The sequence below is a fragment of the Macaca fascicularis genome, chromosome 1, assembly GCF_037993035.2.
Source record: "Macaca fascicularis isolate 582-1 chromosome 1, T2T-MFA8v1.1".
Lineage (NCBI taxonomy): Eukaryota > Metazoa > Chordata > Mammalia > Primates > Cercopithecidae > Macaca > Macaca fascicularis.
The window spans coordinates 111,241,574-111,261,543 of NC_088375.1; the positions used below are offsets into that span (position 1 = coordinate 111,241,574).

The 19,970-nt window shown below is 40.7% G+C and overlaps 2 long non-coding RNA genes across 3 annotated transcripts in view; both read left to right on the top strand.

The window, feature by feature from the left end:
• The window catches only part of LOC135971405 (uncharacterized), a 31,530-nt gene extending 16,581 nt beyond the window's left edge, over nucleotides 1-14,949 (top strand). Inside the window, exons 4-5 of one of the 2 annotated variants that reach the window (XR_010587577.2) lie at nucleotides 14,199-14,553; nucleotides 14,654-14,949. This is a non-coding gene — a long non-coding RNA (uncharacterized lncRNA). The remainder of the gene's footprint in view (nucleotides 1-14,198; nucleotides 14,554-14,653) is intronic. The other variant, XR_012415382.1, reaches the window with a different exon arrangement.
• A 524-nt stretch (nucleotides 14,950-15,473) lies between these two features.
• Nucleotides 15,474-19,970, top strand: LOC141407236 (uncharacterized). Its single transcript, XR_012415384.1, has 2 exons — nucleotides 15,474-15,612; nucleotides 17,669-19,970. It is a non-coding gene; the product is annotated as an uncharacterized lncRNA (long non-coding RNA).

Here is a 19,970-nt window from a genome sequence, read left to right on the forward strand (position 1 = left end):
TATACTTTATCTTCTCTAACTCAGTTTGGGTAAGATTTTGGTGGGTTTTTTTGTTTGTTTTGTTATGTTTTTGTTTTTGTTTTTGTTTTTGAGATAGAGTCTCGCTCTGTCACCCAAGCTGGAGTGCAATGGCACAATCTCGGCTCACTGCAACCTCTGCCTCCTGGGTTCAAGCGATTCTCCTGCCTTAGCTCCTGAGTAGCTGGGATTATGGGTGCACGCCACCACGCCTGGCTAATTTTTTGTATTTTTAGTAAAAACGGGGTTTCACCATGTTAGCCAGGCTGGTCTCGAACGCCTGACCTCAAGTGATCTGCCTGCCTCGGCTTCTCAAAGTGCTGGGATTATAGGTGTGAGCCACTGTGCCTGGCTCATAATGACATTTTTAAAGGCCCATAAGTAAACATAAAATAATAAAACTGCAATGTTCAAAATATGCTATTTTGAACAAGTCAAAACCTATGCATATATTTATATTTTTGGACAAATCTAATGGCATAACACCACCAAAAAAAAAAAAAAATACTAAAAACGCAGGCATTTTAATTCTAGCATCAGAAAACAGATTTCTAGATTATTCTGACAGAGTCCTATTCTGCTAAATGCCAGAGAGTTGAGCTGCTTCAAATGTTTGCAGAAACGATTTCTTTTTTTAAAGTAGCTCTGTCAGCTGGGAGCAGAAACAGAGAAAGAACAAGCTTGCTGAACGAGGATGGGTTGGAGTTGGCCAGAACTCCTGTCATAATTCTGTCATTGGCATTCTTGCTGCAGCTAGCAGAAACTATGTGTGTGTGATATCTATAGGGCTGTCAACTACATCTAACTTAAAGTGCTTATGTGAGTAATTTTTGAGTTCTAACTGCAGGTATGGTGCTGGTTATGACCCTAATAGGCAGCAATGGACATGTGAGATTTTGTGTTTATTATTATATTGGAGCAGACTTTGCCTTAGTTCCCTAATCTAGAATTGATCCCAATACCTTTAATTATATCTCACAGACTTATTAGGGCCAAACTATGTATATGAAAGTCTTTTGAGAAATTAAAAGTACTAAATGAAACAGATTTATTAGTAATAACATGCTTAGAGACATTCTAATGTCATGGTTTTGGAGTTAAACTAGCTTGGGCTTGAATCCTAGCTTTGCCACTTATCATGTAACTTTAAACAAATCTCCTTAACCTGTGTGATCCTCAGTGTTGTCCATTATAATTCTTATAATAATATTATTAGGCCAGGCACGGTGGCTTACGCCTGTAATCCCAGCACTTTGGGAGGCTGAGGCGGGTGGATCACAAGGTCAAGAGATTGAGACAATCCTGGCCAACATGGTGAAACCCCATCTCTACTAAAAATACAAAAATTAGCTGGGCATGGTGGCGCATGCCTGTAGTCCCAGCTACTCGGGAGGCTAAGGCAGGAGAATCGCTTAAACCTGGGAGGTGGAGGTTGCAGTGAGCTGAGATCGCGCCACTACACTCCAGTCTGGTGACAGAGCAAGATTCCGTCTCAAAAAAAAAAAAAAATTGTTACTATGTATAATACATACTAATATTGATAATACGTCATAATATTAGTATGCATTATTGTGAGGATGAATGAAGGCAAAATGCTTGCTACAGTGCTTAAACATAGTAAAGTGAGCAGTAGATGATAACTACTGCTACTATTATTAACACTACATGGTAGAGATTAGCAGAGACTAAAAATATCCCATATTTTAACTCCTCTTTTTTACTACTGGCAAGTTCTTTGCGACATAAAGACACTGGATAATATTGAAGTGTTGATGTTAAGGATAATATTGATGGCTATAGCTAGGATTCTTGCCTTCCTCCAACTATTTCACTTAGTTGTCTGGGCAGCAGGGAAAATAATGAGTTTGGGAGGCTGGAGGGAAGACTATTTTGTCCTCAAAAGGCCATATTTAAAAGATGTATATTAGTTTATTATTAGATTTTTGGGGGTAAAAGTTTTAAAAGTGATAATACAGGTATAAGTAACTTCAGAAAAATGGGCTGGTGGAAATGTACAGCAGTACAACTTTTTTATAAGGTAATTGAGCAATACATATTAAAGGTCTTAAACACATTCAAACTTTGACCCAGCATTTTTATTTTTAGGAAAAGAGATGTAGAAAATATGTATAACAAAGATTTATAGATGTTCTTCCCAGCATTATTTATAATAGTCAAAAAAAGTTAAATGTCTAACAATGGAAACTGAGTAATTACAGAATGTCCTAGTCATGTAATAAAATAATATGCAGTTACTAAAAATTATGTTGGGGGTTAAAAAACTCAAATGCTGGCTGGGCGCGGTAGCTCAAGCCTGTAATCCCAGCACTTTGGGAGGCCGAGACTGGCGGATCAGGAGGTCAGGAGATCGAGACCATCCTGGCTAACCCGGTGAAACCCCGTCTCTATTAAAAAATACAAAAAACTAGCCGGGCGAGGTGGTGGGCGCCTGTAGTCCCAGCTACTCGGGAGGCTGAGGCAGGAGAATGGCATAAACCGGGGAGGCGGAGCTTGCAGTGAGCTGAGATCCGGCCACTGCACTCCAGCCTGGGCGACAGAGCCAGACTCCATCTCAGAAAAAAAAGAAAAAAAACAAACTCAAATGCCTTCAGTTGTTTAGCAAGTAAAGTATATGTGTGAAGACACTAGGAATTGCTGAGGATGGTGGTGAACTGGAGAGTTTATACTCCTCCTGGAGGCATTAATTTACATTATAAAAGAATACTGTTTTGGCCAATAAAAGACACAGGTTAAATTCTATCCACAGGTTTACCAGTTTGAAACATCTACTGTTGAAGAATTTTAAAATGTAGGAAGATACTCATGGTATACTTTCTTCTTCTTCTTCTTCTTCTTCTTCTTCTTCTTCTTCTTCTTCTTCTTCTTCTTCTTCTTCTTCTTCTTCTTCTTCTTCTTCTTCTTCCTTCTTCTTCTTCTTCTTCTTCTTCTTCTTCTTCTTCTTCTTCTTCTTCTTCTTCTTCTTCTTCTTCTTCTTCTTCTTCTTCTTTCTTCTTCCTTCTTCTTCTTCTTTCTTCTCTTCCTCTTCTTCTTCCTTCTTCTTCTTCCTTCTTCTTCTTCTCCTTCTCCTTCTCTTTCTCTTTCTTCTTCCTCTTCCTCTTCCTCTTCTCTCTTCTTCTTCTTCCTCTTTTCTTCTTTTGACAGGAGTTTGCTCTGTCACCCAGGCTAGAGTACAGTGGCAAGATCATGGCTCACTGCAGCCTTAAACTCCTGGTCTCAATCAATCCTCCCACCTCAATTTACCAAGTAGCTGGGACTACAAGTACCACCATACCTGGCTACTTTTTTTTTTTCCGACTTTTGTAGACAGGTTCTTGCTATGTTGCCCAAGTTAGTCTCAGAACTCCTGGGCTGAAACAGACCTCCCACTTTAGCCTCCAAAAGTGCTGGGACTACAGGCATGAGCCACCATGCCTGGCCTCATGGTGTGCTTTTTTCTTTCTTTTTTTTTTTTTTCTGAGACAGAATTTCACTCTTATTGCCCAGGCTGGAGTGCAATGGCGCGATTTCGGCTCACTGCAACCTCCACCTCCCGGATTCAAGCGATTCTCCTGCCTCAGCCTCTTTAGTAGCTGGGATTACAGGTGTGCGCCACCACACCTGGCTAATTTTTTTGTATTTTTAGTAGAGACGGGGTTTCACCATGTTGGCCAGGCTGGTCTCAAACTCCTGACCTCAAGTGATCCACCCGCCTCAGCCTCCCAAAGTGCTGGGGTTACAGGCGTGAGCCATAGCGCCTGGCCTTATGTTGTGCTTTTAAGTGACAAAAGCAAATAAGAAAATACAGGTAAAGAATTATTCCAATGCTTTTTAAAGCATGCGTGTTTATAGTTGTATCTCTTCTCTATTGGTCTGTCTTATCTATCTGGAAGGATATTTGCCAAAACAATAATAGCAAATATTTAACATAGACCTTATTATGTGCCAGAGAGTGTTTTCAGCACTTCGCATATGTTAGCTCCTTTAATTCTCATAGCAGTAATAGGTACTGTCACTATCTCTGCTTTATAGATGATAAAGCTGAGACATAGACAGGTTAAGTAACTTGCCCAAGGTCAAAGAGCTGGAAGGTGGTAGATGTGGGATTCAAGCTTAGACAGCAGAGTCTGGGCTCTTAACTCCTATGCTATGTTAAAACCAAAATGTTATGACTTGTCTGATTTTTGTGTGTGTGTGCTTTTTATTTTCTATATTTTGGTGCTTAAATTTTGTTCTATAATAAAAAATGTATTTTATAATTAGAAAAAGCACAGTATTTTATTAAAAATGCACATTTATTGCCTAGGCATGTGCTCCTTTTGGCTTCTCCAATTACTGTTCTCTATTAATGAAAATTAGTTTGTCTGTCTTGCTGGCTGAAATCTTAGACCCTGAGGAAATAAAAAATAGGACAGGTAAATTTTATGGCAGTAGAAGGGAAAGTAACAGGCTCTGTGGGACAGCAGAAGAGTACTGAGCCAGAAACAGCAAGATGAGGTTAATGAGGAGTATAATGCAGGTGGTTGTCACCAGAGAAAGGTTTTGTTTAGGCCAAGCCTTGTGCCTCATCTAAAATATGGTGGCATCGTGCTCTTTCATGTTACTTAAATTTTTCTTTAATTTATTTAACAAATATTCGTTAGATTTCTTCTTGCTGGGCACAATCAAGAATACAATGAAAAATCAGATAAGGAGATAAAATAAAAATAAAAAATATAGGCCAGGTGCCATGGCTCACGCCTGTAATCTCAGCACTTTGAGAGGCCAAGGCAGGTGAATCACCTGAAGTCAGGAGTTGGAGGACCCAGCCCGGCCAACATGGTGAAACCTTGTCTCTTCTAAAAATACAAAATTAGCCAGTGTGGTGGCGGGCCTGGGCAACAAGAGCAAAACTCTGTCTCAAAAAACAAACACAAAAACAAAAAACTGCAGTAACTGCACAGACAAAAATTCAAAGCTATATTCAATGAAAAAACAATGCATAGGTAAACAGTAGTAATCATGAAAGGGTTACAAGTACAGCTGCTACAGACATTTGCCAGAACAGTTTCAGTGAACTGGTGGAAATGGAAGCCCAATTCAAATGGTTTGAAGAGCAAATGGGAGTTGAGGAAGTAGAGAGGAGAGATTTGGTGTACATTTCAAGAATCTCGTTTGTGAGGAAGCTCAGTAGTTTAAAGGAGATACAGGTTGCAATGACTGTTTTATGAAGCTGGCTTTTGTTTTATTTGTTTTAAAATGAGGGTGCTGTGGGCTGCAGGAGGAATCCAGCAGAGAAAGAGAAATGGAAAATATAGAAGATAAATGAAACATTAATGGCACAAATTCCCTGAGGAAGCAGAAGGGGATGGAACTATGTACAATAACAGGGAAAGTTAACCTTGAATAGAAGGGGCATTTACTCTATGCTAGAGGGAAGAGCTTTTGTTCAGAAACTTGTGTGAGGTAAGGATAGATTCAGCTGTGCACAGGCTTATAAATGTAGGGCCTGGAGGGTAAGGAAATTCCTTCCCATCCATACCAAGGCCTCAATTTTCTAAGTGAACTGGGAGATTAGGTCATCTTTTGAGAAGGAGCAAGGTGACAGTCATAAAGGAAGATGGTGGTGAAAGTTTAGAATAGAGACTGAAGGAATGAGAGAAGCGTTTTCTAACTTAAATTTGATATTTAAAATTTTGTATTATTATCAGTCCACAGGTGTAATTTCCCCCAGCTGTACTTAGAATGTAGTAGCAGAGAAATCAGTTTCACTGATCCAACATTTAGGAGTTCATGAATTATTTATGTAAGGACTAGAGAGAACCAGTGCACGAACAGTTTGACTATGGGACCTGGGCTCCGCTAGATAGACTCAGAGAAAATGAAGACATCAAGAACTTGAGTTGGCTGTGGTGCTGAAAGAGGAGTGTGGGGAGTATGAGGGGTAAACAGATAGAGGGATAAGAGATTCATATAGTTGTGGATTACTGGATTTTTAAGATTTCAGAGACGACAGCATCTTTGGAGAACCCATTGCAACTTCCCTGCTATATGACCTGGGGTGAGTTACTGAAATATTTTGGATCCTCTGTTTCTTATATGAAAAATGGGAAGCCAAGAGAATGCAACCACCAAATTGCTTGTCCTGGAGACTGTGGACCCTGAGAGAATGAACAGCCTCTACTGGAGACAGTGGGAAATAAATGCTTTCCTAGAGCTTTCTTTGAGCTAAATTGTTGAAACTTCTCCTGGACCCTCCAGTAAGTTCATTCTTGAGCTATTGCTAGTACAAATCTAAAACATCCTTAGGCAATAGGGTCATAAATGCGGTTACTTACTATAGTTACTTATGTGCCAAAAATAAGTTTTCTAAGTATCAAGAATGGCCTCGCTTGAATCACAATTCAAATATAGATAGAACTGTTGATGTTCCATAGCCTGCTGATGTCAGAACCTTGGACAATGGGTTTAATCAAGCAACAGTTTGTGGATGGATGGGTCCTACTGTCAACATACCACAGTAGGGGTTGTTGTTTTATCACTGAAACTTTCCTATTAAACGTATAACAATTTTGACAAAAATTATTCATCTAATTAACTGTATGGATAAATATAGTCCCTCTGGTATATTTTTGAGATTTGGAAACAAAACTGAATTTCCTAACTCACGATCAATTCAACTATTTTTCTAGTGTATTTATTGAATATAGCTGATACTAGAGATTATTAATATATTATTATAATTCATAAAACAGTATAGTTCACCAAATGTCCATCAGCATATGAATTGATAAATAAAATATGTTATATATACACAATGGAATATTTTTCAGCCTTAAAAAGGAAGGAAATTCTGACATATGCTACAATATGGATGAACCCTGAGGACATTATGCTAGGTAAAATAAGCCAGTCACAAAAAAAGACAAATACTGTATGTATGATTTCAAAATACCTAGAGCAACCGGGCATGGTGGCTCATGCCTGTAATCCCAGCTACTTGGGAGGCTGAGGCAGGAGAATTGCTTGAACCTGGGAAGCGGAGGTTGCAGGGAGCTGAGACCGTGCCAGTGCACTCCAGCCTGGGCGACAAGAGCGAAACCCCATCTCAAAAAACACAAAGTACCTAGAGCAATCAAAAACATAGAGACAGAAAGTAGAATGGTGGTTGCCAAGGACTGGGGGGAGCAGGGAGAATGGAGACTTACTGTGTAATTAATATAGTGTTTCAGTTTTGCAAAGTGAAAAGAATTCTGGAGTTGGATGGTGGTGATGATTGCACAACAATATTGATATGCTTAATACCACTGAACTATATATGGTACTTAAAAATGACTAAGATACTGTAGTACATTTGTATTATGTGTATTTTACCATAATAAAAAAATGGAAAAAAACCCCACAGTGAAGTGTTTAATTTTTCTTTCACATTGCCTTTTCTCTTAATTTGGCTTTGCCCAGGTTCTCTTGAGAATCTCAAACCTTTTATTAGGCCAAATGATCTTGATTGGATTGAATCCAATGATCTCTTTAGCTTGAGCTGGGCTCTACAGAACTTGTTAATGCTTGCTTGGTTCTATGTGTTTGGTTTCATGGTATCTGTTGTATTAAGGATACTATTGACAACTGCATCCTAGAGCCTTGTCAAACCTATTTGATTTAAATAAATAACTATTTTGAGAAAAATATGTACAGATGATCTAGTGAAAACATGAGTGTTATTGAATACCACCTACTATCTAAAGAGTTGATTTTCCTATTTAAGGGAATTCAGCCTAAAATTATGGTTTTGTGATTAAGATAGTGATATATTATTTTGGATACTTCAGGAAACTTTTTTATTGTATCTTTTCCTAGTCTTAAAAATGTCTGAGAAATTCATATGGTCTTGACTCATTAATCATCTCAATAATTTGAACTCACCAAATTAGTAGGATTTTTTTTTACTATTCTACTTAAAATCTCTCAGGATAAAATAGAATAGAATTTAATTATTTCATAGGGAAATAATAAAGAAAAGGAATATTTCCAATTTGGAATTTTAAGAAAATATACTTTTTTTGTAGCAGTTATCCTTTTAGCACTAAAGGATACTAGCAGATTAATTATTACGAGAAATCTTCTTTGACAGATGAAGTTAGAAATATCAAGTTGATCACTTCTGCTTTTGTGCCGTTGCTTACCTTATTTATTTATTTTATTTTTTTGAGACGGAGTATCACTCTATTGCCCAGGTTGGAGTGCAGCGGCCTGATCTCAGCTCACTGTAGCCTCTGCCTCCCAGGTTCAACCGATTCTCCTGCCTCAGCCTTTCGAGTAGCTGGGACTACAGGCGTGCACTACCACACCCAGCTAATTTTTTGTAGTTTTAGTAGAGACGGGGTTTCACTATGTTGGCCAGGCTGGTCTCGTACTCCTAACCTCAGGTGATCCACCCACCTCAGCCTCCCAAAGTGCTGGGATAACAGATGTGAGCCACTGTGCTCGGCTTTACCTTTTATATTTCTGCATAGTATTATAATTACGTATTACCTCTCTGTGTCCCCTATAGAAGATGAGGACCTTGAAGATAGGGATAGTGCTATAATCTTATAACCGTAGAGCCTAGTTAACAAGTGCTAGGTTCGGTAGGTGATTGTTCAGGATCACCTAATACAATACAGCCCAATATAACACAACAGAACACAACACATTACAATACAATGTAATACCTTTGATTTATGTTATCTGAAGGTTGAAAGTTAGAGACTATTTAACAGGAACACATCACATGATTAATGGCTTCCACTGATTATGAATGTAGTATAACTTTAACTGTTTAGAAATTTAATTTCTAAGTATTTCTACAATTTATATAAATTTTAAATATAAATATACTTTTGATTGCAAATTACAGAATCCTGGATGGAATGGGCTTAAGCAATAATCGGAGATATATTGGTATATATGGCCAATCTGCAGAAAGGGTAAGGGTGGATTTGTTTTTATGGATGACTGGCACCAAGAGCTTGGATATTATCCAGAAACTTCTCGTTTCTCTCTCTTCACTTTTCACTTTTCTCTTTCTGTATTGGCTTTAGTCTTTTAAGTTGCTGTCACCATATCTCAACTATAGCCTTAAGTAGCCCTGGGCTTACATATTTATGACCTTGTAACCCAAGAAAAATTCAGTTAGAAAATCCCAGGAAAGGGCTCTGATAGGTCAAATTTGGACTATGTGTTACCTTTGCATAAATCACCGAGGACAAGGCAGATGCGGGTATTATGCTTGAAACAAGCTGGGTTGGGAACTTATCTTTACCATCAGGGAAGTGGGATACTGTTATAGGCAAGTCTCTTCAAAATCACATGGTTGCAGTAGGAGAGAACCATTCTCTCCAAAGAAGAAAAGTACTGTTACGATGAGACAAAGTAATAAATATTCATTGCATGGTCTGTGACATATGTTGCTGGTTTTCTTCTAATTTCCATCTGGCCTTCTTTCTTAGTAAAAGAATTTTTAATTTTAACTTGGCAAATGGCCACCTAGAATAAATAATACTTATATCAGCCTCCTTTGCAGCTGAGTGTGGTCATGTGACCAAATTCTGGCCAATGGATGTAAGCAAAATGTTGCATGCGCCTTCCAGGAGGTGTTCTTAAACTGAAGGGACATGCACTTTCTCAGTCCTTCCTGCTCCCTTTGGAAAACACTGGAAGGTCTATTTCTCCATAAAATTCTAGAAATCTCCAAGGAATGCTTGTATTTTCTAAAATCCATATTGGTAGTCACTTGTCCTGTTCTCCAAGTTGCCCTCACTCAAGGCCATTCATGCTCCAGAGCTCTGCAGATCCTTCTTGCAATCCGATAAACAGACTCACAGCAGTGTCTCCCCTGTGCTTTTGTCTCAAGTATGAACACAAGCACCTGACCACATCTACTTTTTCAGTTGTGTAGTTCATGTGGGGGCTTACTTCCCTGCCACAATAATTGGTCTAGGGCTAGAAAACCGACCCAAACTATTTCACTATCCCCTATATTAGACATAATGTATTTGTCTGAGGATGGTCACCTGACCCAATGTGGTCTGATCAGAGCCTTTCCTTCAGATTTTTGAATTCACACAGAGAAAGGTAGTCTTAGGTCCTCTCTGGTGGTGAGCACTGTGAGATGTGAGGCTCTGGAGTTGATATTCCCCTCTTGTGTGGAAGAAGTCAGTCTGTAGTGGGAGAGAATAATGCTCACATGCAGAAAGTAATTGTAATAGAGGCCACAGAGAATTCTGGAAACATTTTAGCCCTGTGTTTCAGTCTTTCCTGAGGTCTATCTTTTTTTTTTAAATGGAGTTTTGCTCTTGTTGCCGAGGCTGGAGACCAATGGCGTGATCTTGGCTCACTGCAACCTCCGCCTCCTGGGTTCAAGTGATTCTCCTGCCTCAGCCTCCCAAGTAGCTGGGATTACAGGCATGTGCCGCCATGCCCAGTTGTATTTTTAGTAGAGACAGGGTTTCTTCATGTTGGTCAGGCTGGTCTTGAACTCCGACCTCAGGTGATCCACCTGCCTCAGTCTCCAAAAGTGCTGGGATTACAGGCATGAGCCACCGCGCCCAGTCCCTGGGGCCTATCTTATACTTTATTTTCTCTAACTCAGTTCAGATAAGGTTGTGGTGGGTTTTTTTGTTTGTTTTTTGTCCTTGAGACAGAGTCTCACTCTGATACCCCGGCTGGAGTGCAGTGGTATGATCTCAGCTCACTGCAACCTCCGCCTCCTGGGTTCAAGTGATTCTCCTTTCTCAGCCTCCTGAGTAGCTGGGACTACAGATGTGTGCCACCACACCCTGCTAATTTTTGTAGTTTTAGTTGAGATGGGGTTTCACCATGATGGCCAGGCTGGTCTCGAACTCCTGACCTTAAGTGATTCACCTGCCTTGGCCTCCCAAAGTGCTGGGATTACAGGCGTGAGGCACCACGCCCAGCTAATTGCAGTGTTTTCTAAAACTTCACTGAAGAATTTTAAAGAAAGCGTTGTTGAGATAAATGAGTTAGAAACCATCAATTCTTTATCGTTCCATGTGCTATACATACACCACACTCTAAAATGGCAGCTGCTATTAGTTCTATTTATTGAGGCATTTGTTCTCCAATATCTGTATTTATATCTTTACAATTCATGTCGTATATCTTAGGCTTAACTCCTAAAATATTAATTCCTCCAGTTTTTGAGAAGGACACTAAAAATAGCATGCAGATCAATATCTTTAACCCTATTTAACATTCTTCATCAAGCCATCTGTTCCTTGGCTTTATCACCTTGTACTCAAATCCCTTATCCTCTTTATTGCTCTCTTCCTATTTAAGCTAATGTCGCCTCATAAGCCTGTGAGATCCTTCATTCCCGAGTGCAGAGGCAATAATCAGGAACAAGCTCCTGCCAGAAAAACTGTTACCTTGACATTATTATTTGCCCTGGTCTCATTCTTAACAAAAAATGAAAACAGCTTTATTTGAAAGGACTTAAGAGTTGGTGACCTAAAACAGATCACAGGCTCTTAGAAAAGCTAAGCAGGAACTAGATTTAACTTGTGGAATGGAATATTTATTCCACCTTGTGCAGATAAGTGCTCGGAAATTGTTTTTGTTGATACACTAAATAGTGGCACTCTATTGAGAAATAATTGTCTCTCATGTCCTTAGCACTGGCCACTATCTGATGTGTCAAAATGAGGAAGGAAATAGTTCTGCTGCCAATTAAAGTGCTCATTCAATGTGTCATCACTCATTAACACGTGTAAGAGGAAGCTGGAATACTTTTAAAAATTTTTAAATTGACAAATAATAATTATATATTTATGAGGGTAAAATGTGATGTTTTTATATATGTATACATGTAGAAAGATTAAATCAAGCTAACTAACATATCCATCACCTAACCTACTTTTTTTGTGTGGTGAGAACATTTGAAATCTACTCTTTTAGTAACTTTGAAATATATAAAACCTTATTATTAACTATGGTCACCATGCTGCACAACAGATCTCTAAAACTTACTCTTTTTGTGTAACTGAAACTTTGTATCCTTTGACCAACATCTCTGCTTTCTCTATCCCTGCACCACAGCCTCTGGTAACCACCATTCTACTCTCTGTGTCTATGAATTCAACTTTTTTAGATTCCACATATAGGTGAGACTATACAGTATCTGTCTTTCTGTACCTGACTCACTTCACTTAGCCTATGTCCTTCAGGTTCATTCATGTTGTAAGATTTCCTTCTTCTTCAACGCTCTCTGGTATTCCACTGAGTATATATGCCACATTTTCTGTGTCTGTTTATATGCTGATGGATATTTAGGTTGCTTCTATATCTTGGCTATTGTGAATAATGCTGCAATAAACATGGGAGTGTGTATATCTCTTTGATGCACTGATTTTGATTTCTTTGGATACGTACTCAGAAGTTGAATTGCTGGATTTTATGGTAATTCTATATTTAATTTTTGAGGAAACTCTACACTGTTTTTCAAAATGGTTGTACAAATTTACATTCCCACAAACAGTGGCCTGGGTTCCCTTTTCTCCACGTTCTTGGAAACACTTACCTTTCATGTTTTTGATAAAAGCCGTTCTGGATAGTCTAGTGACTAAGATTCACCTTTGTGCATCTGAAGTCAGTACTTCTTAATTCTGCTTTCACAACATATACCAGGTGAGAGGGATTTCTCTGTTTTTTCTAGTACCCAGTTCCCCACTGCCAACAATCATTTAATTGTGATAAATCTCTTGCCACAATGGTGGCAAACACTATGACCTTATTGGATGCTAACGCTGTTTGTTGCTGTGGTTGCTGTGGCTGCTGTTGAGTAAAGAGACTCCTTGGGGCCGGGCGCGGTGGCTCACGCCTGTAATCCCAGCACTTTGGGAGGCTGAGACGGGTGGATCACGAGGTCAGGAGATCGAGACCATCCTGGCTAACACGGTGAAACCCCGTCTCTACTAAAAATACAAAAAATTAGCTGGGTGTGGTGGCGGGCGCCTGTAGTCTCAGCTTCTCGGGAGGCTGAGGCAGGAGAATGGTGTGAAGCCGGGAGGCGGAGCTTGCAGTGAGCCGAGATTGCACCACTGTACTCCAGCCTGGGGCACAGAGCGAGACTCCGTCTCAAAAAAAAAAAAAAAAGAGACTCCTTGGGCTCTTTAGTAAATAAGGCACTTTGAGATGTTTCTTTTTGCTCTTGGGTTCTTAAAAATACGTATCATTGGATATAAGATAAATCTGATGGGATAAGAGTTAAATAAAAGTGAGGGTAAATGGAGAGTGACTCTTAACTGATCGGCCCAGGTAGACTTCCATCTGTTGTAGCGGCTTGCAGAAGACTGTTTTAGAGACATAGTGATAAGATGTCATTAGATGGCCTGTGGTGTCTCTTGATGCCCATTAGTCTCTTGTCTGCATTTCCAATAAGCTCCTAGTTGAGGCACTACCGCTAGGCTGGGAAACACACCCTGAAGCCATGAAGTGTGCGCTCTGCACATGCGATCACGTGTAGTTGCGGCTCTTTTCAACAAACCCAGTTACCAAGGGCTGGAGTTGCTCTCTCAGCCAAATCAGCTGCCTCAGACCTTGAGCATGAGATTTTTTTTTTTTGAGATAGAGTTTCGCTCTCTCGCCCAGGCTGGAGGGCAAGGGCGTGATCTTGGCTCAGCACAACCTCCGCTTCCTGGGTTCAAGTGATTCTCCTGCCTCAGGCTCCTGAGTAGCTGGGATTACAGGCATGTGCCATCATGCCTGGCTAATCTTTGTATTTTTAGTAGAGACGGAGTTTCACCATGTTGGCCAGGCTGGTCTTGAACTCCCGACCTCAGGTGATCCACCTGCCTCGGCCTCCCAAAGTGCTGGGATTACAGGTGTGAGCCAACGCGCCTGGCCCCGTGTGAGATTTTACAGTATTTGTCACAGCTAAAGACTGTGAAACTAGTCTTGACCTGACCCATTACTTACATTAAAAGTTCCAGGCTCAGGCTGGGAAGCAGAAATAATGATTAAGGAGAGAGAGAAAGACAGAGTTTAGATTATTCTTCATTTTGGAATAAGAAGCTGTGTTCTAAATGACTGGATTAGATGTTGTTTTGGTGGCAAGAGAAAGTCTGGAGTAACCACTGGATCTGTAATGTTAGTGAATTTTAAATGTTAACATTCACATCTTTTTTCTCCCTTCTGCCTCTCTTTAGGAAAGCTGCTAAATTTGCTGGCGATATGTACATTTTAATGAATCTTATATATGCTTCATAAATCTTGTTGACTAATTAGTAAACCCATTTCATCATGCAAGAAGGATTCACTGAGCACTAGAACTTGGATTCCACTGGGCTGGTGCTGTTGTGTCTTCTCTCATTAAATCCAACCTGGACTTAGCTCAGGCTCACCCATCCAGTAACAGGGAGGTCTGGGGCTCCACCTGTTTCACTCTGTAGCACTGGTTCCTTTCACCTCATACCTGCTTTAACTACTAGACTTGGGTTTACTGAGTTCCTGATCTCTGACTTCATCTCCTATTATTGGCTCTGAATTTGACCCTTGAACTTGGTAAGATGACAAGATCTCGTTTTTCCAGATTAATATTAACCTTTGCCACACCTCCCCAAATATAGCTTTACATTCACCCTCTGGCTTTGTTCCCTCCCAGCTGCTGTGTGTGAAAACCTGACTCCAGTTCTCCCAGCCTCTAGGACCCTGCCCAGACCTGGCCTGCCTTCTTCCTCACCGCCACTGGAAAAAAACAGACATCAAAAGCCTTAACAAAATACTGTCTGATACAGCAAAATGGAACATGTTTCCCACTAGAAGTATATGACGAAGGGGGAAAAATCTGACTCATTTTAAAAACAAGTGTTGGGGGGTGTGTGTCATATGTGCATGTTTTGAGAGAAAGAAATATAAAAGGGCCTATGTATTTGCTATTTAAAAAAAAAACCCTCAAAATAACAGAAAAAATTTAAAACTATGTACTCAAAAAATGAATTGCTTTTGTTTTATTAGAAGTCTAGCCAACAGAAGTAGGGGGATGGAGACTGAACCAACCAGAGGAGAAAAGGTGGAAGGCGCTGCCCCAGCAGAGACCAGAACAGGGCCAGATAAAGTTAGGGGCAAACATCCACACCCTGTTTGGAAACTAAGCAATCAACAAGTGTCAATTGTTATTTAGGTGCACCAAACATTTTGGGGGGAAATGTGATTTTAGACACAGATAATTACATGATAGGCGCCTATTTGGCTTTCAGAGAAAAATTTCAAGATAAATCAGTAACTTTAAATAAAAATCTAAGTTTGTAATCAAAGTTTTCAGAAATAGTAGAGAAACATATTTTCCTTTAAGTAGTTCTCTGTTAATAGTCTCTAGTCTCAAGCAGTTTTAATTTAAAATAGGCCTACCCCTAACTTTGTGGGGCCTGGGGCAAGGGTACAAATAGAGGTCCATACGGCATCTGCCTAGATATTTAATTATTATTACTATTTTTTTGAGACAGAGTCTTGCTCTGTCATCCAGGCTGAAGTGCAGCGGCACGATCTTGGCTTACTGCAACCTCCACCTCCCTTGTTCAAGCGATTCTCCTGCCTCAGCCTCCTGAGTAGCTGGGACTACAGGTACGCGCCACCACGTCTGGCTAATTCTTTGTATTTTTAGTAGAGACAGGGTTTTGCCATGTTGTTCAGGCTGGTCTCGAAGTCCTGACCTCAAATGATCCACCCGCCTCAGCCTCCCAAAGTGCTGGGATTACAGGTGTGATCCACTGCACCTGGCCTGCCATTCCCTTCTTCTAATTCTATTAGGAGGCAGTGTGAAGAATTCTTTCCTTGCTGTATGAATTACATCACTTACCTTAAAAGTAGGCAGCTACAGGCCGGGCGCGGTGGCTCAAGCCTGTAATCCCAGCACTTTGGGAGGCCGAGACGGGCGGATCACTAGGTCAGGAGATCGAGACCATCCTGGCTGACAGAGTGAAACCCCGTCTCTACTAAAAAAATACAAAAAAACTAGCCGGGCGAGGTGGCGGGCGCCTGTAGTCCCAGCTACTCGGGAGGCTGAGGCAGGAGAATGGCGTGAACCCGGGAGGCGGGGCTTGCAGTGAGCCAAGATCACGCCACTGCACTCCAGCCTGGGCGGCAGAGCGAGACTCTGTCTCAAAAAAAAAAAAAAAAAAAAGTAGGCAGCTACAGTTGGGGTTGATTTTATTGTTTTGTTTTTGAGACAGGATTTCACTCCGTCACCCAGGTTGGAATGTAGTGATGCGATCTCAGTTCATTGCAGCCTCAAACTTCCTGGCTCAAGTGATCCTCTCGCCTCAGCCTCCTGAGTAGCCAGGACTACAGGTACATACTTGGCTAATTTTAAAAATTTTGTAGAGACAGTGTCTCACTACATGGCCCAGGCTGGTCTTGAACTCCTAGGCTCAAGTGAACCTCCTGCCTTGACTTCCCAAAGTATTGGGATTACAGGCACGAGCCACTGCACCTGATCGGGTTCTAGATAACAAGTTTTTCTTTCTCAGTTACACAATGATCCCAGCGCAGTCTATGAGCTCTCTGAAATCATTTAGTCCCCTAGGGATAGATTGTTCCAACCACGTGAATAATGATAACAAAGATAATAATAAGATAATAATATTTATTATCTTATTATTTAGATAATAATATTAATATTTACTATTATTTTTATTATTGGGAGTAGATAAATTTCCCTTTAAGGACAATTGGGCCAGGACGCCAGTGGCTCATGCCTGTAATCCCAACACTTTGGGAGGCTGAGGTGGGTGGATTACCAAGGTCAGGAGTTCGAGGCCAACTTGGCCAGAATGGTGAAACCCCATTTCTACTAAAAATACAAAAATTAGCCAGGTATGGTGCCCATGCCTGTAATTCCAGTTACTCAAGAGGCTGAGGCAGGAGGATCGCTTGAACCTGGGAGGTGGAGGTTGCAGTGAGCTGAGATTGTGCCATTGACCTCCAGCCTGGGCAACAGAGCGAGACCCTGTCTCCAAACAAACAAACAAACAAACCAAAGACAATTGGGGGCTTTTGAGCTGGGAAATGATGTGACCAGATCTTAGTTTCAGGCAGGGTGTGAAGAGTAGTTAGGAGAAGAGAGACAGGAAAGGCAAGAGAGAGTTGTGGAGTTATTTTACAATAGTTTAGGTCAGAGGTAATGAGTTAGGGGATTGTAGCAATGAGAATTTAGAAAGGAATAGATACAATGATTCAAGGTAGAGGTATTGACAATGGATTCAAACCTTAAAACAAAAATGCTAACCTAGATTCTGAGCAGGGCCACTAGTAACAACTGTGTCCACAGTGTAACCTAATTATTGTAGATGTGTGTATGTCTAGCATTGGGGTATTCCATAGGAATAGGCCAGAGAAACCTCAACTCACTAGACAGTGCTTTAATTTTAGGAGTAGCCACAATACTCTCTTGCTGAGTGTTAGAAGCTGTTTGCTGCATAAAGGCCTGAAGATATCGTTCATATAGAGAAAGAGGGGAGGAGGAAACTAAAGAGCAAAAGGAAAGTCTTGTAGGAAGCAGGAAACCAAGAACAGAATATGCTGTGGGGGCCGTAAGACTCAGCCCTTTCAGCTCCTTTCAGGGATGAATGTTTGCAGTTACAGGCTGCCTTGTCCTTTACACCTTTTGTCTTTTTTCCAGAATAAGATGAAAGATACGTGTCAAGCAAAGAAGGATTTGGACTTCTAACTGCTAGTCTTGTTCATGAAACTTCTTAAGGACAATGATTGCATCTTTGCATGCTTTACACATAGTGGGTGTTTACATACATCAATAGAATTCATGTAATTGTCATTAATTCCCATTTTACTGAGTGTTTTTTGCTCATGTAGAGAGTCTAGATAAGGAAGCAATCAGTATGACGCTAGATGCAGCATCATATACTGGCAAGTAAGAGGGGAGCTGCCATTTGTGTGTGATCTGCAGCCCGGGGAAGGAATGGAAGGGCACTGCCTGGGGGCAGCTAGTCTGCTTAAAAGGTGTTGCAGGTCCAGCATCCTTGATGAGCACTTGGGACCTCTTTCTGCCCATTTTCATTATTTGGTCCCTCAGTTTCCCTTCCTCTTTCCTACTATAGGCAGTGTTTGATTTTTAAATGTGGCTTAGTTCTTATGTTTTCCCCTTGGGTGCTTCTAGAGTACTTTACTCGTATCCATGGATCCCTTTGTAGTTTTTGGTCTTGTTACACTAATTTCTTTGGACCTCAGGATTTTATCTTTTTTTAAACTAGGAAGGTTACCTACGTAAGGGTGACACTTTTCAATTCTAAATTTTTTTCCAACTGAAAAGAATGACTTCCATTGACATCTCTATGTGTTGTTGCTATGATCTGCAGGCTTATCCATAGACCATAAGCAACATGGGAATAGCCACAGTGCTGATCAGTACTGTCATATGGAAACGGAGGGCACATCAGTGAGAGATTCTAGTAGATGCCAATTAGATATAGTCACTCAACCCCAAAGCTCCCTGATGCGGGGGAAAAAACATGTCTTTATAATTCAGGAAACTTTCTTAGTATGTGGTACCTGTTGAGGTCAACCTGGGCCATTAGTCACAAAGAAAAAAGAGGAGTTAATGAGAGTATCAAGCAAATGCCCCAAAGCAATAACCAAAGCCTGATGTAGTGTCAATCTTCTATCCCCTGAATGCTCTGTCAGTTTCCAGTAGCCTGAGTTTGGCCTCCCTCCCAGTGCTGACCTAGTCTGGGGCAGAGTGACTTTGTCATTCCATTCCCAGGCCTCTCCTCATTGCCTGAGCTAAAGTGTTAGTAGTCTTAAGTACACGCTTCCTCCAAGCCTGGGGTGTGTCACCTGTGAGGTGGAGATGAAGCTGACCCACCAGACCTGCATTCCAATTAGGTAAGGTAGCACTTGCTCTCTTCACAGCCTAAGGAACTGGCTTCTTTTCTTTACCTATTTGTTGCTAGGCCTGTAATGGCCTTAGAAGCCCATTCTTACATCCTCAGGGGATTTGTCAGGACCAGACTAGAAACACACCCAATCTTGCCAAGGGCCCTTTTTTAATCTCTTAACCCAGCTCTCCTGGGAACTGTTACTTGCAATAATTGGGAGCTGATAAGTCTTATTTACAATAAAGTACCTCCAGTGATTTTAGGGCCTGGAGGCAGAGATTTTCTTCTTAGGAGTTCTCCTAATGCCTAATTCTAGGAACACTTTAGGGAGTGCAGGAAGGTAAGATGGTGTCACTAAACTCCTCTCTTTTGACATTTTTATTATTGCGAAGTATTTTTGATTAATTAAGTGGTTCACTTATGAGCAAATACTTGTGAAAATTAACAATTCAAGGCAATTGCTAAATTCTGGTTGATTGATAAAGACATTTATAGTTTAGGATTTAACATGAAGTATTTAAAAGGAGGTGATACAGATTGGGTCTTGAACTCTATCCAGAGAGAAAACTTAGAGACAGGGGAGACAGTTGGGTGGTAACACGGTGGTTTGCTGGAGTTAGCTCAAGCTGTCTCTTACTGACTTGCTAGAGCTGATTGCACATTTCCTAGCTCCTTGTTCAGCAACATCATATTGGTAGCATGAAATTATCAGTGGTAGAAATATTTGCACCATGAACATTAGTAACTGCTGGCTGGGCGTGGTGGCTCACTCCTGTAATCCCAGCACTTTGGGAGGCCAAGGCGGGCAGATCACCTGAGGTCACGAGTTCAAGACCAGCCTGGCCAACATGGTGAAACCCCGTCTCTACTAAAAATACAAAACTAGCTGGGTATGGTGGTGGGTGCCTGTAATCCCAGCTGCTCAGGAGGCTGAGGCAGGAGAAGCTTGAACCCAGAAAGCAGAGGTTGCAGTGAGCCAAGATTGCACCACTGCACTCCAGCCAGGGCGACAAGACGAGACTCTGTCTCAAAAAAAAAAAAAAAAAAAAAAAAAAAAAAAAAAAAAAAGAAAAGAAAAGAAAAAGAAAA